Source organism: Thermobia domestica, chromosome 9, assembly GCF_964235325.1.
Source record: "Thermobia domestica chromosome 9, izTheDome1.hap1.1, whole genome shotgun sequence".
Lineage (NCBI taxonomy): Eukaryota > Metazoa > Arthropoda > Insecta > Zygentoma > Lepismatidae > Thermobia > Thermobia domestica.
Genome location: NC_137462.1, coordinates 135,199,630 through 135,225,749, shown reverse-complemented (window position 1 = coordinate 135,225,749; position 26,120 = coordinate 135,199,630). Strand labels below are relative to the sequence as shown.

The following is a 26,120-nucleotide window of genomic DNA, read 5'->3' as shown; positions in this document are numbered from 1 at the left end:
ACAAAAGTTTAACTTATTTGCTAGAAGCTAGAGTAGACCTACTAATCTCTAGGAAATGAAACACGGATGACTAAAAGAAATGATGTAGAAAAGAAAAAAATGTTGATAGCTCAGAACAGTTGCCCTAAAATACTACGTACTTTATGTTTATTTTAATTCATAAAACATGTGTACCATCCATCATGATGGTGAATTCCAGAGCAAAATATAGATAGCATTTAGGTCATGAAATCTTATTTAGCTTTAGAGTATACTATAAGAAAGATATTTAAATAGAAAAATCATGAAAATGAAAAAAAAAGCCAAAATTTCCAAAATTTTCGTTTTTTTTTTCAAAAAATCCGGCTTTTTATGTGCAAAAAACCAACGATTCAAAAAAGCTTTTTTGCATCTCTAGGTATACATACATATTACTCATAAATTTTAGAAAGGCCTACGACTCGATTGGGATGGAAACATGGTACAACACTCTTACTGAATTTATAATACTGAAGAAGCTAGATCATCCACGAACTTTCATGTCGAGAATGGCCTGAAACAAAAAATGCGTTTTCGTCCTTGTTATGCTAAAATATAACATAAATAAAATCAAAGATATCAAACAGATTCTAGAGCTAAATGGTATTGACCAGGTTATGGTATATGCTGATGATAAAAATCTGAAAGGAAATGATAGGAGAATAATGGCAATTTAGAGGTTTTATTAAGCGTTTGCAGGGACATGGTTTTAGAAGTAAATGCAGAGAAACTAAATACATGGAAAGTCCCAGGGATCGTAATACTGCAAATTATGGATAGGTTAAGATATCAGATAACACATTTGACAAAGTGAGTGATTCCGAATATCTATACATTATCAGACAAAAAAAAAAACATTCGCAAATAAATTAAATGTAGGCTGAAAGCTGGAATTTCGTGTTATTATTTAGTCCAAAATCTTTCGCCTTCGCGAATTCTATATAAGATTTGAAGTTAAAAATGTATCAAACAAATTAGTCGGAGAGAGAAGCGCAGACTGAAATATTTGAAAATAAAATCCTCAGGCAAATATTCAAACCCAAGATGGACGAGAAATAGGAATAGCAGAAACTTTATAAAGGGAACTAATAATACATATCGTCTATCAAACATTCTTAGGTCATTAACTCCAGGAAGATTAAGTTGGCAAATCATGTAGCAAGAATAAAATAGAAGTGCTTTCAAATGTTAACTGGAAATCTTATCGCAAAACGACCAGGAAGGCGTAAGGAAAACTTAGACGCAGATGTGAGGACAATATTAAGATAGACCTCTCACTAATAGGAATACAAACTATAAACTGGATCCGCCATATGAACAGAACATTTTGTTTTTCGGCACATGCATAAAAACTTAAAATACATCTGCATTTGCAAACATCTCTAACAAAAGTTAAATACATAAGGCCTTATGCAGAGTCCTTCTTATGTGTGATTAGCGCCATACTAAAGAATTCTACTAACATATGTTTCCTGCAGTAGTCAGGCAAATCATACGTCAAAACGACTCTGGTAGGCCCAATAGTGTCTTGTTACAAGTATTGACCCAATTGCAATTGAAGGCACTTGTTGTATATTAGCAATGTAAAACTAACGTAATGAATCTCTGCAATACCTATAATCCACCTAAAAAAAATTTACAAATTTGTGTACCGAAATAATCCAGTTACTACAACAGTACTTAGTAAATAGTTTATTAGTTACCTTATTAACTATTTTGACGGTGATTACAGATGAATAACTAGTACAGTAACGTGGGTCTTCTGGTGTTAGTTGTATGATTTTAGTAGCGTCTGACTTCTGATTCTGGTACATCTTTATCCAATGCTTCGAAGAGGGCATGCAGTATAAACCACTATTAAACCACTATTGAATATCTTGAAGCTTTAACAGTTACGTAAGTAAAATATCATCAGAAAATATTTAACTAATTTTCCTTGTTGTTGTTTTCATCGAAATAATTACCAGCCTTAGAAAATTTTCCGAAGAAATATAATAAAATTTATTTTAATCTTAGTAAACTTAATAACCTTACTACTCAGTAACCTTAATAACCTAGTTTCCTTGTACAATGACAGGAAACTTTGAAACAAGACGAAAAAGCGTACTATTTCACAACAATACATACTGTTCGTAAAATTTGTGCGTACTGAAAGTGAGACTTTGCCTCTGACGTAAATAGGATATGATGTTGAAGTATGTTATGGCCCCTTCCTATTGATAATTAAGTGAACCTTGCCTAATTTTAGACTACGCAAGATATTTTTCTCCTTAATCTACGCAACGTAAGTTCCCGTGGCTCATGGAAATTTTTATAATTATTTTAATATATATTGTTGTTGTTTAAAGATTAATGTCACCATTCCTTTGAAATCTTTGTTTTATTTATGTTTTATTTATTTCAATACATTTTATAATTCCGTTTTCACTCTATACAATATAACACCTATTTTAATGTATTAATCTTTTTGAGGACCTTCACATATGTAATAGAATACTACTGTAGAATAGTGTTAGGTTTGATCATTATATCAAGATTACACATTTTAAATTTTAAGGAGCATTACAAAATAATTCTCCTGCACTGAATAAGGCGAATTAGTCTCAAAAATATGCAGATTTTTATTACCATATTCCAATTGATGAAAATTCTCACTGTACTTGCATCTTGAAAAGCAATCCATGGTAAATTCTCTAAACATTTCAAGCATCTTCTTGACAACGGAGAGGCCTCTCCAAACACATTTTTCCTACATACATCACATATTGTTTTTTCCATCCTGTTCTTCTTGGATGGACTAAGGTGCAACGTCTTCTTTTGTTCGGATATTCAATATACAATTGTTCTTGCTGTGATAATGAAGGTACGAAATCATGCATAGCTGTAAAGATGGATTTCTGAAGTCCAAATTTAGAACGTTTCCTGATTTGCGGTCCTAATTCTTAAGCTAAATCAGCCAAAAGTTGAGGCCGTAAGTCATTTTGCTTATGACTTTGTTTCATTTTGATATTGCAGAACAGTTTGTAGGCTGCTAACGCAGACACATCGATTCAGTTCATAAGCACCACCATAAGTTATCTCTTTGTTTTATGTTTGAAGGAAAAGTTGTGAACTATCTGGTCGAAGGTATCAACGTCTCCTTTTAGACTATTGTAATACAGATTGATGTCTGGTTTATTTGATTCTTCTGGAATGATATCATTGGAGTGGTACATACTTGACAATAACACTACGGACTTGATCTTTTGAGGTGTGTAGGAAACAAATGAATTTTCTTGTGAAACCAAAGATTAAAGTTTCGTTTTCTCGGTTTTTACTTGGTGAAAACTTCTTTGGTATAAACGTATTTTTTCTTACAGTTCCTACAATGGTCATATCATTTTGTAGCTATAGTCTTACCAGGAAAAGCGACGTAAAAAAAAATCACAAGTAACATTCCTTTTTGAACCACGAAAGGAAACCCACTACAAATCTTCAGCCACATTGCGTGTCATCTCGTCTTTCTTATGTTTCTAAGGTAAAGTGTGCTTTTCAATGGATACGCTGTCTTAGAATCACAAACCCAGAAATTTTTATTTCCATATTAGTTTGCCTTCCAACTTATGTACTGTCGAAACACACATCTTCCTCTGAATGGTTCTGGCTGCTCGCCAACTGGAGATGCTCTCCGAGTAAATAAAACTTCCGAACGTTAACATTTAGTATCTTCACACAAATTTCTGAAGGCTGCAAATTTATATTTTCTCTCTTACACTTCTGGTTGTTGCATCATCAGAATCTAAGTTTGTTATAAAATCAGCCTCATTATTGCTCGGTGGTTCATGTAAGCGTCTTCACAATATCCTTTAGTACCCGAGTGATTACTTTTTTAATGTGCTGGCCCGATAAGTAGGCCAACGAGATACTATTTCAGAAAAATCGCATGACTGCCAACGAACTGGGAGACTTATCGAAACACAAACTTTCTTAGCCATAGCGTTTGCATATTTCACTATTACATCTATGACATCGTCCGAAATGTTCGATTCAAAAGCATTAGCCGGAGTTTCAACAACTTTATAAGGAGACAATTTCACTTTTTTCATTTGTGATTTTATAATATTATGTTTAGGTGTTTTTCCTTGCAATGAAGGTTCTTTACCCCATAAATACCAGCTTTTCCAAAGAAAACATTATCCACCCTTGAGAATTCAGAACTCTCATCGTCACTATCACTTTCGTCAGTGTCGAGATCCACTTCGTCCTTTTCAATACAGTCACTATCATCATCTGAATTCGTATGTTTATTATCTTCTTCTAGCAAGACTGCACTTATATCTTCATCAGATTGATTTCGACGAGCCATCATACTAGCACTAAGGCGCTAAAATACACGACAGATATTTATGCACAGAACACTTCAGCAAACTTCTCGTCAGTACATCAATATTCTCCCTATTCACAGTATAGAAGTAAACTAAAACAATTCGTTTGCGAGAATATATTATTAGAAGGAGAACGGTAATCAAATCATGTATAACTAAAAATAACTAGATGCGACTAGTAAATTACATTCAGCCTACATCTAACAAACTCAATAGTGAATAATAATATATAAGATAGAGCTTCCATAAGCAAGCTTCGTACATACTGGACATACGCGGCAACTGTAAATTAATATATGATGTACAATCTTAGGATATCTACCTATTTTAATGCCTTTTTTGTGTTGGACAGTGTGTGGTAAAGCACCCAAACGAGCTTTAAAACGTTTACATGTTAAAATTCGCTTTATACTGTACTTTGAACACGTAATGCAATGTGTATTATATTCTTCTTACAGCAGCATGCTTTATTTCCTAATACTTTAAGTCTATGACATCGTCTATGGTTGTCTATGGTTGTTAGTATTTATAATTATTGCATCATACTAATCCTTTTCAAAGCTCGTTCAATTAGTATGAAATTCTAGACTTGGCAGTTTGCAACATTGCAAACCTTCCCCAACAGGCAATATGTGGCGAGAATACTTCCACCTATACTCGCATCGAAATGCCCTGCCCCTGTTTACAATCAGTACAATATGTTTCTGTCGCCTTATCATAAAAACAACGCTGTCCAGCGAACCTAACGGTCTTCACTCTCTCTGTTTATTGTTTACAACACACTTTCGAACAAAAACACTTGTACAAAATTGAGTGTGCATTATGTAAGATTGTATTACATAATAACTAACTCGATTTGTCATAACGTTAATATCTCAATCATCTCAAAAGCAGCAATTTATGTAGTAGTCAGTGGCGTATTTAGGGGGGGGGGCTTCCGGGCTTAAGCCCCCCCGAAATCTTACTTACTATAGTAAAGTATATGAAATATCTTGCAGAATTTTCATATTTTCAGGCAAAGCCCCCCCCCCCCGAAAATTAGCAAAGCCCCTCCCGAAACAAAATCGTAAATACGCCACTGGTAGTAGTAGTAATTGGTCCATGACTGTGCAGAAGTAGGTACATTCGGTTCGGCGATTCATGTGCCTGGCAACCATGAATTAACTATGTAGTGGTGAGAAGCAAGGTTTTGACGCTCCCACTACAATTGTTGTTTGTAAACAATTTTCCATCCTAGAGTGAACGGACAATACAAGTGTCCACAGATTTAAAATGCACTATTATCACTAAACATAATAGTGAAGCGTAGTGGTACACTGTTGCACGCTATTGGAACTACATGTGCTGAAAATGGAACAATGAAGTCAGATATGTGGAAACAAAGGGTAATAAAAGAATGCATTAGAAATATGTGAGGATTTTGCCATATACTTCAATAGTCCCGATGAATAAAGAGACTACTTGCGAAAACAAAATGATACACGCGAGGGAAGAAACACGTGTTTTCTAATTCCGTAAACTGGTTCTCCACGTTATCTTATCAGTATTTGGAAGAGTATTTTCTTGGTTCTTCTTTCGTGTTATGTAACATATTATTTTACTTCCTCTCCTACATACCATATAATTATGTTTGTACACCGTAATACTACCATATTCGCATTGGAAATATAATTATTTTTTACTATCTCATTTCGTTTTTAGACGGACCAGATAGCGGTGTGGTCTAGAAGGCTAGCCAACCGACATATTAGGTATCGCGGGTTCCAATCCCGCCTCGGACATGTTTTTGTTACATTTGATTGTTATCTTCCTCTTTCATAGTGATTCGAATCCCACTTTGCACTCCTATATAGCTTCGAAGCTGACACAGGACTTAAAAATGTCATCACTCAATTTCGTTTTTCAAATGCATCAATATTTTGTGACACTGCTGACATTTTGCTATGTTATACTATCTGTGTTATGCATTTGAACTAAATTCATAGTATGAGACCCAGATTTCTTTATTACCATCTGTTGCCACATATCAGACCTCTCCATTGTACACTTTCAGCACACGTAGCTCCAATAGTGTGTAACGTTGTACCACTAAACTTCGCTGTTATGTTTAGTGATAATAGTGCATTTTAAATCTGTGCACACTTGTATGTGGTGCTATTTATAAAATATTTTTATGCTGAGTTGGCAACACTGCTTCACCTATGGCAACACTGTTTATGGGTTTCGATAGAGCCTTTTCTTCTCATTATATTGTGCAACTTTTGATTGCTTTAACGGTTTTCAAGATATATACTTTAAACGTACATAATTTCATGATATAATTCTTTGGATATTCAAATTTTGAAGCCCCCTAGCTCCTATCCTTCTGGTCCATAGCACCTTAAATTTTGCTCAAGTTTATTTCTCATCATGCTGTGGCTATGTGGCAATCAGATTTTAGCAACAACTTGTGGAACCGTCCCGTGTGAGATGGCTCGAGGGGATCTACTATGGTGTCATTAGATAGCATTTGCAAATATATTAAAACTTTCTACTTTAACTAATCTGATCTGTATTTAGTGAGGTATCGTTTTCCAATAGTTCGTAATTTTTTTTTTTTTTTTAAATTTTTGTTGATTACAGCGCGATCTATCATACAATCAACAAAATGTCCAATACACAAGTTACGTAGTTTTTCAGGAGAATCCGAATCTTTATTTTTTAAAAATGGAGGTTCATATTTAAGATTTTAAAGTTGACCCTCCCGTCCTGCGGGTGGGGCAGGGGGTCGAGTGTGGTATCGTTGGATGTCCCCCTTTGAGACGAACAACTTTTGTTACATTTTAAAAATCCAATTTGTATTTTTCGAGATATTTCCAAAAACAGTTTTAAATGCCTCACTCTCTATATGTCCATATATATAGAGTGTTTCCAAACAACACCGACAAAGTTTGGGAGGCGATTCCTGACACCAAGATAAGACAAAAAGTATAGACAACCAAGGTGCACAAATGCTTCCTTTCAGAGTTATAGACTGTCGCAAACACGAAAAAAAAATAATTTAAAGGTCCATAGCTATAAAACTATGAGACCTACCGCAGTCGGATCAAGACTTCACTTAGGAACCAGCATGTGCATTATATAAATATCAGGGGTATAGAAGCAAAACCTGCTACATCCATTTTTCAATTTTGACAGGAACGAAACGAAAGTAACTCGTATTTTTTAGAGTTGTTGAACTTGTTGTTGTTGTTGTTGTTTAGTGGTCACTATTTAATGCAAATGAGTGAAATATACCACTAAAGAAAAACAACTGTTCAATAATCCTGAAACATGAGGGAGCACTTTTGTTTCGTTTCCTCACAAAATTGAACAATGGATTGAGCAGGTTTTGTTTCTATACCCCTGACATATATACAATGTAATTTCGTGTTGCGATATGCACACCCACTAAATGTATTCTATGTAACCGTAAATACGCATTACTGAAATAGCAGCTCACTACGTAAAAGTTAATCCGGGCCGACTTGACGACAAAGTCGTGAATTGACATTTCCACATTCTGATATAATTTACAATGTTCAACCGTGATAACGTACAAACAAAAAAGACAGAGAAACGAAACTTTGCACGAAGCAACTAAAGAAAGGACGACATCTGCCCTATATTGACGAACATCACCGAATGAACAGTGTTGCCAGCCCAAGAGAAAGTTATGTTTTTGTAAATCGAATGACCTAAATTGAATATCATCATTGGAAGAAACAATGAAGATAAAGACAAAAGGAATGATAAACGCAGATCAATGTGCAAACGTTTCGAAAAATATCGTGAAACACATGTTAAATGCAAACGCCGTGGCGCACACAACGAGTGAGGTACTAACGTTTTGTATACCTTAAATTAATTACTCTTAAGAGTTCGTGGTGTAATATTATTTCAAATATACATGCCTCTATGGAAGATAAGGATGACAATATAAAAGATAATTTTTAAGGAAAAGTAAAATGGACATTTAACCAACTCCCGCGATACAGTATAACAATTCTACTAGGGGATGTCGATACAAAGGTAGGAGGAGAGGCTATTCGCAAACCGATTATAGGGAATGAAAATCTGTATAAGGAAAATACTGACAACGGCGTTAATTTCCGAACTTTGTACCATCCAAAAACGTTATCGTGAAGAGTAAAAGATTTCCACACAGTGATGCTAGGTCCTCAAGTTAAAATTTTCCGCAGGAATGCTCAAAAATTCATATTTTAAGGTAAAATTTCCCTACTTTTAATATATAGAGAGAGCATAACTGCGAATCTAAATTCATTTGTGCTCTATATCTTCTGTTATTACTTCTGTTAACACTACCCGACATGTTATTTCAAATCACCCGAACAAGCTCTTCTGGTGATCTCGGCAATTTTGAACATGCCTTTCTCCAAGCTAATGCTGCAGAATGGCAAATCTATTTCATTAACAAAACCTTTTGAACATCCTCTTGAAGCTTACTGAAAAAATATTTCTGTTCATATCATTACACTAGCTCCATCACTTGTAATGTCTAATATATTATTCAGAGGAATGTATTTGGGTTTTAAGCATTGTATAAAACTTGTGCGGAAAAATCAGCTACGAGTAAAGGGATCAATTCTGTTCTGACGCGTTCATTAAGGGAAGAAACGCATCTCACCAAAACACTTTATCTCATATTCATAAAATCTCCCAATTCCCGGTCCCTCCTTTAAAAAGTCTGTTAAATCTCCCTACACCGAGGGAAATTTCCCTCAAAGTAGCATCACTGTTTCCACATCGCACCGTTCATAAATATACTTGGACCTAACAAGATGGAAAAACACATAATCAAATTGATCACGTTTTGGTAGATAGAAGAAACAGTTTAGTATAATTGATGTTCGATCATTTAGAGGAATTGACTGTGACAGTGATTGTTGCCTCGTAGCAGCTATAATAAGAGAAAGATTATCATCGAATAAAGCAAATACTCATCATCTGAAAACGGAGAGGTTCAACTTAAAGAAAGTAGAAGAGAGCTAGGTGAGAGGAGAATACCAGATTAAAGTGTCGAATTGATTCTCTGTTTTAGAGGGTTCGAAGTACACTACTGTTAAAGATACTTGCGTTGAAACTAGAGATAGGATTAAATATTCAGCAAAGGAAAATTTGCTGCACACAGAAATACATCGGAACAAACCATGGCTCAACCAGAAATGTATTAAACCAGCACAGAAGAGACATCAGGCAAAACTGCATTGGAATCAAAATCCGAACAATATGGCTACAAAAAATTTAGTTAACATCATGCAGGGAACCTCCGAAACTTTTAAAACAAAGAAACGCGATTTTCTGAAAACTAAAAGTAATGAACTTGAAAACACTAGTAAAAAAATGTAAAAGGGTATCAACGAATTTAAGAAAACTTAACAACCTCAATGAAACAACTCTCTCTGTTAGAGACAGCATTTTCAATAGATGGGAATATTTCTTTGACGATTTGCTTAACACGTAGCCAAAAACGAATAATAATGGAGAAAGTGAAATGCACACATCAGAATAGTACATTTCAGAGCCTAAGCAAACAGAAGTAGAAATTGCTATAAAGAGATTAAAGAAACACAAATCTCCGGGTGTAGACGAAATTCCGGCCGAGTTAATTTTAGATGAAGTGAAAATTGTACAGCAAGATACATACACCCATTCTTCTTATCAGGAGCAAGGAGAAATTGTCACAAGAGTGGAAAGAATCAATCATTGTTCCAATTCACAAGAAAGGCGACAAAACTGATTGTAATACCTATCGAAGCATTTCTCCTCTTTCAACGTCCTATAAAATCTTCCCAAACATTCTATTAGCAAGATTGACCCCATATAGAAATGAAATTGTAGGAGATTATCAGTGCGAATTTAAGCGAAGGCGTTCAACTATCGACTAGATATTTATCATTCGACAAATACTCGAAAAGAAATGGGAATTCAATATCATAGCTCATCAATTATTTATTGATTTTTTAGAAAAGACTACGAGTTGGTTAGAACGAACACATTGTGCTAGATTTTTATGAAACTTGGAATATCAAAAAACTAGATAGATTAACTGAAATGTGTTTAAATCAAACCCAAAGTAAAGTCCGAGTAACAAAATTTTTGTCGGCGAGGTTTCACGTCGAAAACAGCCTGAACTTCATAATTTATACAGTTTACCAAACGTTGTTCGGGTCATCAAGTCCAGAAGGTTCAGGTTGCAAGTCATGTAGCCAGAAAGGAAGAATGTAAAAACACTTTCAAAGTTTTAACTAGAAATCCAATAGTAAAAAGAACATTATGAAGATAAAGGGGCAGATGGGAGGACAATATTAAGATGTTTGCAGAAATAGAAATGCAAAATAGAAACTGGACACAAGTCAATGAAGAGCTTTTGTGAACGCGGCGTTGAACCTTCAGGTTCCATAGACTGTAGAGTAAATTGGTGAGATTTATGTTTACTATATTCTCAATGCTTAAGGGGATGTTGTATTTTTAACAGAAATAATCTCGCTAAACCAAACACATGTTGCTTGAAGGAATAAACAATTGTTTCCCAAAGTCTTCGGCTCGTCTGCAAATTTCCTGCACACTAGGAACATCTCTTGGAGGCACCACAGATAGCGACAACTATTAGGCAGTCGTTGAACTATAATGTGACTGATAAACTGGGGAGTCTTAATTTTTAACATATATTTTGAGAAACTAAAATATTCAATTGTACTCTGCGTTTTATAAATCATTTTAATATGCATTATGCGTTCTTGTTTAACTTCTCTCTCTGACCGACACTATAAATCACGATACGGTCAATGTTTCTTTCTTGCTCTATTTTGTCTTCTGATATATATATAAGGCCAAAGAGAAAAGTCTGTGAACCTATATTTATCCAGAAAAGCAATAGAAACTTACAACTTGTACCCATTGAAATGTCATGGCATCTCTTTGGTAATGTGAAGTGAAAATTTTATTATAATTTCCTGATCGGCAAACTCGACCTTTATGCTATGTACTAATCGATATTTTCTTCATGATCCTGCAAAACTATCTAAGTCATTAATTAAATTATATTTTTAGAGGGCTATTGTACTTTATCAAGTTTCTTGCATAACATATTACATTCTTGACAATGACAACCAACAGAGAACTTTGGTTCATATTTTTGTAACCATTTTAAAAAAAATGCATTTAGATTGATTAAACTTTGTGTGATATAGTGGTTATAATAAATAAGGTTTTGAAGTAATATCATTATTATCGAAACATTTCTTGACATATAGAAGACGAAAATATTCCCCATCTATTTAACATTGTCATGTGTCCCGTTGTAACTCTAATAGTCCCGCTTTGAAGGATTTTGCTCTATGTCCTACTGGCTTACATTTTGTCTTGGTTTTCAGTTGATACAATCTTATCATCTATTTCTTGTATGCTCTCTCCTAACTGCAATATTCTAACATTAACACCTACATTTAAAATGTTAACTTATAGCAAACTTAAATATCGGTAAACCGCCCCCATGTCACGTCATAGAGCTAAATACTTTATATGGATATTATCGTTCGATCTAAGATGGGTAGCATTATTATTGATACCTACATTAAAACAAGATTGAAATAAAACTTCTCCTAGCAACTTTCTAGGAATTGAATGACTGAAAATAAACCGAAAAAATCCGTTATCCGATCAGCGGTATGCTGTACAAATATACTGAATCCATAAGTATGTTTACTACCTAAATCTGTACATAGCATACATTATCCATATGCTACATATGTACTGCCTTTTTCCAGGTTAGTTCTTACGTCATTCAGCTGCAGGATGTCTGACATTTAACAGTTTTCCTTATATTACATACATAAACGTATGTTACATCCGTTAGCTATATTCTATATACGTCCATCTCTATATAAGATCCTTACCGCTTATATACAGTCATTTAGAAAGTATATATAGACGGAACACTTATACAGACAGTATTATAAAAGCATGCGTTTTCAGTTATATGTTTACCGCAGGATGTAATACATATTTTCCTACTTTAAGTCCAAAAACTACAAGGTTTACGCATGTAACCTACGTTTCTACGTACGACACTATACGTTTATTTTTCTCTTTGTACCAAAATGTCTCAGTTTGGAATAGCACAAGTATAGTAATCCAACATATAATTAATACTATGAAATGAATTTCTGTTCTATTTCGACAACATGAATCGGAAATAGTTTTAGTTAAAATAACATATCTTTAACAGTCATAATTTTTATGGTAGGGTCTATAGTTTCTTTTAAAACTATATGTACACTGTACTTTAAGTACATTTTAACTTACCAATTAGACATTTGTACTTACTAGCAAGCTTAAAAATGTATTTAGTAAACACAACATTGCTTTCACCCAAATTTAATATGTTATTCCAGTCTCTAAAAGTCCATCTACTAGCCTTCTTTTCTAACGTAGTTCTCTTCTATTTTCAGGTTTTCATTTTTAGTATCAGACTTTTATTTATGCGAAGACATACTTCTCCAACTCGTCCACGTTCACGTGTCACTGTTTGTTTTCAGTAAAAATATATTTTGTGTATAAAAAATGTTGTATGTTTATGTTAGTAATCACTTATGTAATTAAGTTACGATATTTGAAAATATCAGCAATTTATTATGAGTTCTAAAATGAAAGGAGTTCACAATTAAATATTAAGCTATCACTTATATTCAGCATGTTACAATATTACGCGTAAATTATGCAAATAATGTGATATTTCATAGAAATGTATGTTCCTATAAGATGTAAAAGTAAATAGAAAACGAAGTAGTTACCTTAATGAATGTGCTTGCTTTCGCTCCGAATTGTACCAGTAAATCGTGTATAAATCTGTAATAGATAATTTATGAGCGTTAGCAATTAATATTGATTTTAAATTGTTATTTCGTACCAACGGAACATAGAAAATATATAATTTTAAAAATTCTGATGTGAGAAATTTTCACTCATCTGTATTACATAGACGGTGTCCAGCTGAAGCACATACAATTTGTGTTTTTGAAAATAAATGGAGGGAATAAAACTTGAAGAACCAACGAACGAGACAAATTTCAAAGGATTCCTATGTGGAAAACCACGGAAATAAAGGAGAGAGAGAGAGAGAAAGAGAGAGAGAGAGAGAATTAAAGAATTTGAAGAGACAAAAATGAGGGCGGGGAACCGTGTTAAGAAGGTAATACAAAAGAAAAAACATTATTATGACAACGTCTTCTAAATAATTAAGGAAACTCTAAAATAAGTTTTTATCTCACCATCCTCCTAAATAAACCGGAAGTTGTAACTGAATAACTCATGGAGAGAAAAGCGATAATAGATAATTATCAATAAGTAGAGGCATGAGTTTTTCGCAATGCGCGATAAAACGAAATGTATCAGAATTAAGTAATTTTCAATTTCTAGACGTTTTATGATAATTATGTGTGTATTTATTCGTTTCTAGTGTGCGACAAAACACGAAATTGACAGTTTTGCGCGATATTTCTAACAAAACGCGAAATAACGCGAAATTTTAAAAAATGTACCTATGTGTTTTCAGGAGACAGCAAAACTTTCGTATTCGTTGAAAGTTTAGTTACTGATTTTCCTTCAGTTTGATTTTATATATAATTTCCCTATAACCTGGCAAATAATCCCTATGATCCTTTGGGGAATACTTAGCACACATCTTGCGGAGGTTTGAAACATACATTTTTCAATGGAGCAGGTATGACTTCGAGTGTCATATTCTAAACCGCACTCTACGTTGCGTTGTTTTTCAATTGCAGCCCTCTGAAGTTCATTACCCCACGCTTTCAGTACCCTATATCGCCGAAACTATCCCTCACTGACCAAAGTTGCAGAGGATTTTTTTGCTAGTGTCGGGAATCAGCTCCCGAAGTTTAAATAGTTTCTTACCATCCTGTATATATATATATATATATATATATATATATATATATATATATATATATATATATATATATATATATATATATATATAATTTTCTAAAAGAGATTTAGAATATCAAATGAAATATTCAGTGTTTTTTTATTTTCAGTTAATAAACGATTTGTTTTTTACGGTGATCTATGAGTAATAGGAACAATTATAAAAATGTCAGTGAAGATATTTCCCACAAGAGCTACAAAATGCGAAAGTTTATTTGGAAAATGCGACAAAATGCGAAATATGAAAAACGAAACGCGAAATTTTTAAATTCTTAGCACGGAAACCTCGTGCCCCTATCAATAAGCAATTCCTTAATATAGATTCAGGAATTCAGTTTTCTTTAGATAGATTCTATCTCCTCTGTTACGGTATTTCTTCTCTAAAGCTGGAAGTGGTAAAAGTTCATTATTACCTCCAGTTTAATTATTTGTACCCATAGAGTGGAATCGGTAAAAGTTGGTTACATACTATATGAATTCAAGATCGGAAGATTAGATTTTATTTCAATTGTCGTTCTTGTATTGAAACCAAAAGTTTTAGAAAAGAAGAAGAAGAAGAAAGAAAGAAAGAAAGAAAGAAAGAAAAAAAAACTAATTTTATTTCGAGTTACAACTGTGAAACAGAAAGGGTCACAGAACGAAAAGAAACAAATGAAAAAAAAAACTTATTATATTATGATAAAATGATTTAAAAGTAAACATGGAAAACGTGAACTACACTGCGAGCATGATAAATGATCACTGGCTAATTTCACTCTTTGACGCCAGCCCTAACTAATAAAACGAAAGGAAAAGAAACAACAGCCAGTAAAGAACACTAAAGTAAAATTACTAACTTCAGAAAACGTAAACTACAAAAGAAATAATAATAATAATAATAATAATAATAATAATAACGAAAGGAACTAACTTCAGGAAACTTAAACTACAAAAGATAATAATAATAGGCCTAATCGTAGCTATGTACCAAGTAGATAACAAACAAAACAAGTACTATAGTGCGATTATTGAAGCTTGGTTTCAATCAAGAAAACTAATACTAGGCGAAACGTAAACGCAACCTAGAAAATAGTGCTGTTACAGACGTGGAACACGAAATAAACCAAATTACTTTTGTACGAAGTTTATATATTAATTAATAATTTTGAATCTAGTGCGAAAATTTAGAATCACGCTAATTATCACCAAAAGATAAGACATGCATCTGGTTTTCGCGCAAGATTGCGTACTAGGCATAGGCGGAGCTATGAGGGGCATTGCCCCCAATTTTTTGACAAAGATTAAAAATTCCACCTATAAGATTCATCAATTCTCTTTGTATTTACCGTGCCCCCCAGCAGATAAAAGGTCTGCCCCCCACGAGACAATTCCTAACTCCGCCCATGGTTCTAGGTCATCTTCGTATGACAGAATTCCTCTGTAGGAAGAGGAGTAAGCCTACACTTACCCACTAGACATGTTAATTTCGTAACTATGCATCACAAAACCTATGAACATTAATGCATACACTAATTAAAAACTTTTCATGATTCAAAATTAAACAGAAAAATGTTTACTTTTCAGATAGTAGCAAGACGAGGTTCAAATCATTCACAATAAGGCGTGGATGTAAAATAACACTATAAACACCAGAGGGTATTCAGCTAACCAAATGCGTCCTTCAGTCTTCCACTGATGTTTTTAATCTCATAAATTTATTATACTTAAGCGGCTTCTGTATTGATTGAAGATCTGTCAATAAAATGTTTCATAATCTAGTCCTTCGTCACGGGTTCTAGGGAAAGATGATCTTTAATCGTTCCCTCCAGATAAAAGCAAACGATTTGAGCTGGCACACAATCTCTTTAACTTTTCTGGACATAGAACTTTTACTAATGGTGAAGTTCTGCAAACTACCAACTGGCCGAGTTTCCTGCAAATATATACCGGAGATGATCAGCAAACAGCAAATTCCTGAAAAGAATAATTCAACGTCTATATATGTAGATGATATAGGAAGCAGTTCAATATGGTGGCTTGTTCCACATGAACAAAGCATAACATTTTGAATATTTATGAAATTCTGCCTCACCAAATATTTACACTTCGGGAATTGCTTCTAATTTCTTGAGATATTAGTCCAGATTCTTTATAGCACTATTTCGTTGCTTAGATAATAATAATGATCTCACATAAGATAATATTGGAACAACAAATTAATGCTGTATTTACTAATGGCTTCCCGCCAAGCAACTGATGAATAAAGATGGAGAGGAAAGGTAGTGAGACCCATTTCCCCTAAGAGAGGGAGGCATTTTCTTAAAGTATAAATTGAACAACTCTTCTATTTTGTTACTGTCCAATGATTGATGTTCATATGTTGAGCAATCACATCAGATAGATTTTAGGTATTATCCTATATGTATATATATATATCTATATATAATGAAAGAGGAAAATTGTAATTAACCGACTGAATCTCACCTCACGAAGAGAAAGACGATTCCCAAGATATAATAGTATTAGGGGAAACCGGGCAACTCGCGAACACTGGGATAATGCTGAACACCCAAGTTTACACCCATGGAAGCCTGTTAGAAAACGGACGATTTTACTGTACGCTAACCAAGAGACCTGGAAAAGTGTAGCATAAATTTGGTGACAGTCAGTTGAGTGGATTGCCAAGAAGAAGATATTTTGTTGTTTTTGTCGATTCACTTACAACCTTGATATCATCAATCTGGGCAAGGTAACTTGGCTCTTATCTTATCCATGTTCTTACAGATAAAGCTATATATTCCCCCATATTCGAGCATTAGTTCTTTGTTATCTTACTAGCCTGTATCCAGTCAACTATTAGTTTCAACTTTAACGATAAAATGACGTCTTATGGGGAAATGCCAGACAGAATGTTTGCCATTATCCCGGAGTGTTCGGGATTGCCTCATGGTGTCAAATAAATTATTTAAAAAAATTAAATAGTTTTCTTTAATACAATGTAAGTAATAAGTTATTACTTAATATGCGGTTATTTCAGATTTTTTTTTTCATAAGAGTAAATTTTGTTTAGCCTATTACCTATTAGCTTTCATTTGCAATAGTTTCAGAGACGATGAGGTCTGGTCATTATTCTCATTAACTTGAGTTATATCTGTAATTATGATTCTTATATAAGATTTAAATACTAAATTACGGTATATTTTTAATGTATTTTAATGTATTTTTTCATTTCGCTTCTTTCGTAAAGGAAAGTTTAAAGTAAACTGTATGTTCGGGACTACCCCGACCACTGGTAAAATCCCGAACATAGGTACATTTTTAAAACATCTCACTGATTTGTTGAAAAATGATACTTTTGATTTTCCTCTGCACTTTAGTAAACAGGAAAACTCCAAGCTTTTTATACACAAGAAATTTTAATTTTATCTTCAAAAACAAAAGAGTTATTTATAATCAAAGCTTAAGTGTTCGTGAATACCCCGGTCTCCCCTAATAAATGTTCTGTAATTTTCATGTAAAGAAATTTTATTAAATAAAAATTTCGAAACATGGCCTGTGGACAATTATTCTTTAGCAACAATGTTAATCTAGACCCAAAAACCAAGGTGTCACTTTAACAAAATTTGAATTTACATAAATAAAATCGAAATTTATGTTTTGGAAAATGTTATATGATAAAATATAAGATAAAATGGAATCTTTACGAAACATTTTTCTATTGATGACAAAGAACTCCTACCGTACACAACTGGTAATAACGAACATAAATTTAAAACTTGGGGAAATAATTTGGAGGATGATTCTTGCATCAGGATTGCACGGGAACAGGGTAATATGGAGTTAAAGAATATCGTTAAACAATATTGATTCGTATAGAGCAAAAATTGTTAAGACATAGCGAGAAATTGTTTTCGATCTGGAGAGTGCATCCCTAGGTCAAATAAAACCTCTAGCTTTTATATATCTATTAAAATCGGACATGATATATCTACCAGAGATAGAGAAGGTTAATGGGTCATGGGTCAAGTGTGTCAAGATTTGTGAGTGGGTCAGTGAGTTGTAGGTCAAGTGAGTCAAGATATGTGAGTGGATCGTGGGTCAACAGGACGTGACACACCACCTACCGTGATCCACTCTGACCCATTGACTCATTTCGCCTACCGACTCATTCTGCTCACTGCATTGTAGATAGCATTATGGAATTTACCTACATTTTGTTTTCAAAGACTCCATTTTTTAATTTTTTTTCACTTGTTGCTATTTACTTAGCTGAGATGAGAATATCTAAGTAAAAAAAAAACACTTCAGGTACTTTTGACATTCATATTTGTAATTGTAATAATGACAATAGAACTGACTACTTGGCTTTCGATACACAGTCGACTTTTACACTAACTTTTTTTCTTTCTTTACGTTGACCTACTTTTCCTTGATTTAAGACCTTCACATTTTATCCTATTTTCCACTGAAAAGTGTCTGTAATTCAACAAGAATATAATTAAATTAAATTGAAATTCATCGTAATATGATCCATGACAAACAATTTATCATTTTATATAGTAAAGATCAGATCCTCCGGTATTGTAACAGAGCAGTGTTTGAGCGATTGACCGTAGAGATTAAAATCTGATTAGTGATAATTTCACAGCTTTATTTCAACTGTAAACTCTTTAGTCAGTGAAGAGAAGGGTCATGGATTATAGTCGATGACGGTGGGTTATGGTGTATGGTGGGTCAGACTGGATCATGGTAGGTAGTGGATCAGAGTGGGTTACGGTGGGTAGTGGGTCAGTGGATCATGAGTCAAGTTCTCATTGACCCACGCCATTCTGATATCTATTACTTTCAGTTTCAAAACTGACAGTCAATCTCATACTGTAGAAGGTTATCATAGGATGGAAAGCGAAAATGATTTATGGTTTCCTAGGATTACAATGGCTTTAACTTCAGTGGTTGTATTTCAGTTATCATAGATTTTTCTTTCGTATTTCTAGTAACGGGTATGTTGTTCTATTCTGTCTATTCGCGTTGATTTTTTTTGTCTACTTGGTATTGTATATTTATGTTGTTTGCTTGCCTTTTAAATGTCCTTTATTTAGTAATGACCGATAAAAATCTTGTCAGTTTTAACCATTTATGTGAGTTTATTATTATTATTATTATTATTATTATTATTATTATTATTATTATTATTATTATTATTATTATTATTATTATTATTATCTTAGGATAGCAATCTGTTAATTGGTTTGGCACACATTTTTTAGGTATTTTAACCTTTTTAGTTTTTCGTTTAATTCTATAGTTCTTGCTTTGCATTCGCCCTGCGCCACAACACATATTCACGTATATGTTTTCATCAGTCTCTTCTTGACCTTCCAATCAGGAGTTTTAAACTTGCTCGGAATGCTTTTTCTCGTTTCAGCTATTCTAAGTTTTAAATCTTGTTCAGGGGCTCACCCACGGGGGCTCCTCCATGTTCGAATTCCCCTCCCCTCCAAAAAAATCCTAAGTCTATATATAATTGTACACTTTCTTAATCAAACTATACTGCGTACTTACTTAGCAGAGAAATGATTGACGTAATACGAAGATTCGATTTTACACTTCATCTGTACTATTTCTCTTACAAACACAATCTAGATCACAATCTAACTTCCCCCTGGAAACGTAGATGGAAGAACTTTACAATTACTTATCGCCTTTTCGGATCCAGAATAATATTCGTTCAATACTGCATAGAAACAGTAGCTTGTAGTTTTGTACCTGCCCCAAGAAACCTTGAACACTTCACAACAAAAATTTCTGAACGTAAAATTTATGCCAATTTTATTGGGAGATATCCAAACTTAACCCCCGAACCCGTAGAGGGTCCTTCCTTGCCTCTTCGAGGCATATACAACATCCTTAGCTGTCACCGTCTTCCTCTTAGCGTGTTCTGTATACGTAACAGCATCTCTGATTACGTCCTCCAAAAATATTTTCAATACTCCTCGAGTTTCCTCATAAATTAGACCCGAGATACCCTCCACGGCGAGCAAGACTCTAATAGCGGAGTTGGTGATACCCTAAATGTTGTCTCGAAGAACTTTACTGTGGCGCTTGGCACCTCCATTGACAAGACTTTTGTCTCCTTTCCCACGTTCTATCATTCTAAGTTTCTCCTTCACTCACTACAAACTAGAATTATTATTATTATTATTATTATTATTATTATTATTATTATTATTATTATTATTATTATTATTATTATTATTGTTATTATTATTATTATTATTATTATTATATTAAAATGTGCTCCAATTTATTATAGATATTAGCTTCCAAACTTCTTTTAGTTTTTAATGAAATTGAACTTGACATGGTAATGAATTACATAAACGTACAAAAAAGAAACTCAACCGAACGTTTTTCTTTTTCCTTGTACTTAACTTCGTTTTTTTTATTATCATTATTATTATTATTATTATTATTATTATTATTAGTAGTAGTAGTAGTAGTAGTAGTAGTAGTAGTAGTAGTAGTAGTAGTAGTAGTAGTAGTAGTAGTAGTAGTAGTATAACTTCTTTGTTGAGTGTAACTCAATCAGGAAAATGACATTTTGCTACTGCAGAAATATGCTGATAATGCAATTGAACCGAAGTATTGAGTAATGTCCACGAAATATTCATACTTCACGCTTCTGGGATTTGATGTATACATCCTACATTGAAATTTCCTGTGATTTACTTTGTTTATATAAGAGAAAAGAAAACAAGGGCTTTTTAATGTAATTTTTAACAATGTCAAAGGAAATACCTGGAAATATATAAGGACGGGTATCTTATTTGTCGACATTCAGTTGTGTGATAGACAGAGGAAGAAAATGGCATATGTAAGTTTAACGTTCATATTTACTTCTGTACAAGTGGTGTATGGCTTAACATTAAATGGGAAGATATTAGGACTACATTATGAATGTAATTAATACGAACTAAAATGGCATCTATCTATTTCTACAGTTTTTCTATTTCTATAATATGTACATCTCTTCTGTACATAATTCATGGTTTCTCAACTGATATATATTTAAATGTTTGAAGTATTATATTATTTGTAGTATTATTATTAAAGGATAACAGTATATGACACGTTTAGATAGATAGATAGATAGATAGATAGATAGATAGATAGATAGATAGATAGATAGATAGATAGATAGATAGATAGATAGATAGATAGATAGATAGATAGATAGATAGATAGATAAAATTGAAAATCACTGTGTTTGTGACTCTAAATCTCCTGAACCGTCCGTGTGATCTCGGTCAAATTTGTAACATGGATCAAGTTCGAGACTGGGCTGGGTTTAGGCTATTCACTTTGATGGTAGAACTGAGGAGTGGGGGAGGCGGTAAAAAATAAAAGTTAATAAATCCTTAACCACAAGGCCAATCTTGATCAAATTTTCAACATAGATGAGGTTCAGGCCTATAATCGTTTTTATGATTTAAATTTGACGAAACAACGTAGGGGAGGGGGAAAGAGAAATACATAAAACTGATCAAAAGTAACCCATATTAGTGTCGAATCCATTGTTTCCGGGGTCGCTGAGATGACCGGTGACACTTCCGATCCCGTTTAAAACCAAATTTAGCCCCGCATCTTGGGAGAGGGGAAGATACTAAAATGAACAAAAATGACCAATATTAGTGTCGAATTCATGGTTTTCGGGATAGCCAAGATGATCAATGCCATTAAAAACTAAAACAGCATATATCACGGGTACTAAACACATGAGATACGGAATTCTGCATTTAAATTTTCATTTCAACCCAGCGAATCGGATAACATATGCTAGTACATATATATATATATATATATATATATATATATATATATATATATATATATATATATATATATATATATATAGTATGTTTGTGACTTCGTTCCTCTTAAACCATCCAACCGTCTCGATCAAATTTTCAACATAGATGAGATTCGGGCCTGGGATGGATTTTATGATTTCACTTTGACGGTGCAACTTAGGGGAGGAAAGGAGGGAATAATTTTAAAATTATGAATATTAGTGTCGAATCCGTAGTTTTAAGGATCGCTGAGATGAACATTCACACTTCCCATGCTGTTTAAATCCGAATTCTGCCCAGTAAATTGGGTAGGGGACGTATATAAAAATGATCGAAAATGACTGGTATTAGTGTCGAATCCATAGTTTTCGGGGTCGCTGAGATGAACAGTGATACTTCAGATGCCGTTTAAATCCAAATTCAGTCCTTTATGAACAAAATGAAATTATTCTCCCCATGCGAAGATCTGTTATTCTGCTGGTATTCTTAAAATATCAAATAGTGTCATTGTGTCATTGTCTAGAAAATGACAAAGCTCTTTTCGTAGAATAAAGACTAAGATATTATAGGATCGAAATTTTGATGGTTCTGAGGAAAATTTGAAACATTATATAAGAGACAATCATATTAAAATTTCCTTTTCGAGTATAGTTTGAATTTTAGTAATGTTAATTAAAATACTAAACATTGCGTTTGGTAAAATACATCTTGATTCGGTGATTTCCAATCTACTATTTCATTAACTATAGTTATGCTTACGAGTAATATATGCGTAAAGAGTATGAGTGACACTATTAGATAGAAACAATTATATGGTACTTATCAATGTATTTTGCTACATATAAAATACATAAGTAAATATCGAGTTTTTCCGGCAGTAGATTATTATTGGCAATAGATTGAACATTTCTTAGCTTCAGAAAGTTCGCTTTTTTAATCGAACACTCCAGTTGAGAATCTACTCTGAAACTTATTTTGTCGTTGTAGTGTGGTCTGTCGATTAATACATGTCTTAGCTTTGGACAACTTTGTAGTTATACTGAAGTTAAAATTAATTATACTTTTTGGATTTCATTAACCGTATAATGTATTTTCATCATGCATGTATCATAGTAAAGAACTTAAGGAGGGTGTATTTTAGTAGCAGTTCCAACTATGGTGTGATATTCCTACAGTATCATGTTGCAGGTTTATAATTTTCTTCATTTTTCGAAAACTATGTATAAGCTTTTATATCTATCCATATCAGTTTGGTTCAGCTTAATAAAATCTAGCGATTTGAAATGAAATATCTCAGTTTAACGTACCACGATTATGGCCTCGTTTAGGCTAAGAGAGACGATGATTAAGGTGAGTGAATGATGCTGGGAGAATTGGAGCAGTGAGAAAGTGGAATGAAACGGAATTACCCCGAGAAAACTTATGGACACAATGTTGTCTACTATAAACTTACTTGGATGGGAATCGAACGTTAAATCTCTCGAACTAGAGAAAAGCGGTCTATACCACTGAACCACCGTACCACCCAATCTAGCGAGCGATTGCTATATATATCACCTTTGAAAAAACTTTTTCCCTTAAATTCTAAAAACATTGTATAATTTATAATATTTTACTTTTAATTTTAACGTGATTGCGAATTTACACAACATATATAGTTTATGTAGATAAACTAATGCAACAGTTTTATATCTGTTCATATTTTTATAGACTGTAATAAGTAATTTTACCATTTTCTACTAATTTCAGCTTCAAATACTCACGTTCGCTTTCCTTGTGGCTGCCGCTTCGGCTGGTGGGTTAGCATCACCAGCATCAACAGCTACTTTACAGACTCATCCTTCTGGTGGAGCATCAGTTAGCAGAACAACATTGGGATCAGCATCAATCTTATCTCCTCTCTCACTTGCTCAACAATCTAATCTTCTTGGATCTTCTCCAGCTCTGATAGCATCTGGTTCTGTTCTTACAGCACCATCAGCTATTATCGGATTAGCTGCACCAACTTTAGGAGGAGCGTTATCTAGTGGCTCTACATTAGGACTATCATCTCCTTTATCTCCTCTCTCACTTGCTCAAGTATCTAATCTTCTTGGATCTTCTCCAGCTTTGTTACGATCCGGTTCTCTTCGAGCACCAACTGCTATTATCGACGTGACTGGGTTAACCGCACCAACGGCAACGGCTACGTTACAGACTCATCCTTCAGGAGGAGCGTCTTCCAGTAGCACCACATTGGGACTATCCTCTTCTTTATCTCCTCTCTCACTTGCTCAAGCATCTAAGCTTCTTGGGTCCTCTCCTACTTTGGTAGCATCCGGTTCTCTCCTTGGAGTGCCATCAGCTGTTATCGGATTAGTTGCTCCAACCTCAGTAGCTACTCTACAGACTCACCCTTCAGGCGGAGCTTCTTCCAGTAGCACTACATTGGGATCATCCTCTCCTTTATCTCCTCTCTCACTACCTCCATCAGCTGCTGTCCTTAGGGCTTCCCAAATACTTTCTGGAGCCTCTCTTGGACTTGGATCATCAGCAGCTACTCTGAATATACCAGGAGTAGGTGGATCGGCGACAACAGCTACCTTGCAGACCCATCCATCTGGTGGGGCATCTTCTAGCTCCGCAACTCTGGGTACAACTTCTTCACAGGCTCTTTTAGGATCCCTTGGAAGTCTTCAGAATCTAGCAAACCTTCGACTTTTACCACTTAAAGGCTAAAATTGGAAAGTTATCTTATTAATATATTTTGTTGTACAGCTATGTTTAATATGCATGTAAAACACTTAGAAGTAATAAAATTTTGAGCATGAATTTTATTGACATTTTCTTAAGCACTATTAAAATCTCACTAGCTGATAAATGCATTACCGAACACTAAAGTATTTTGGTATAAACAGTTTTACTCCGAGCATACAGTGTTATATTTTTTGTGTTATTTACAGATAATATATCATATCTACGTAGACAATTACATGTCATAACTGCTAGAAATACAAATTACATATCAATTACTATAAACAGTTTTCTATTTATAATTTAATTACAGTACGTTTGCGGTGGTTATACTTCGTATTTTAAAAAGTAGTTAGTTATAGAAATTCTAAAAAATATTCAGCAAGTACACGAATATCAGTATATGCTTGTGTTTTACAGAAGGTCGATCCGCGTATATGTGTCCAATTTTGAAATAGCACTAACCTTATGAAAATCCATGGGACCACCATCGGTTGGCCTCAATGTGATGGCCAAGTGTTCTGGCAATAGCCCTGCACCGTAACTTCCACTGTAGAAGACCACGACGAAGTACAGGAAGTGAATCTTCTCCCATTCCTCCCGGCAGGCTTTCCACAGGCCCCTGAGAGTAGTAACACGACGAGAAGAAAGTGCCCTTTTCAGTAGACCAAACCCGCAGAAATCCATGGGACTGGCATCTGGTGATTTCACTGGTATATCATGAAATGGAATAGCATGAATACCGGTGTCTGTCTCCATCTGATTCAGAAAGTTCTGGGTAGAACGAGATGTATGTGAGGAGGCCTTATCCATATGCACAGACACTTGCTTTATCGCATGCCCATACAAACGAGGCAGATCTTCTGTATAAATTGGGGTCAGTATATGTTGCTGAAAGAATGCAGAGTTGATTTTACAGTTTCTAGGGACCTGACGAATTGTTAACCTGCCCTGATAAGAGTAACCAGCGACAACCATAAATCCTTTCGAGAAAGTTGCTTTGCAATGACGGATGAACGCAGGACGGCTTTTTGCATCTCGCGAAGTGTAAGTTATCGAGCGAATTTTCCCACAATCTGATAGATACACCCATGCATCATCTAGTGTGGCCACAAACTTCTACCCTTCCCCAGATAGATGGCGTTCATAGAGGCGCCTGTTGTTGGTCTTTCTCTCACGGCGATGGGCC

The 26,120-nt window shown here is 34.2% G+C and overlaps 1 pseudogene; it reads right to left on the bottom strand.

Moving 5' to 3' along the window:
- Window positions 1-20,197: 20,197 nt before the first annotated feature.
- LOC145694143 (histone H4-like) lies at window positions 20,198-20,500 on the bottom strand (annotated as a pseudogene).
- Between the last annotated feature and the right edge of the window lie 5,620 nt (window positions 20,501-26,120).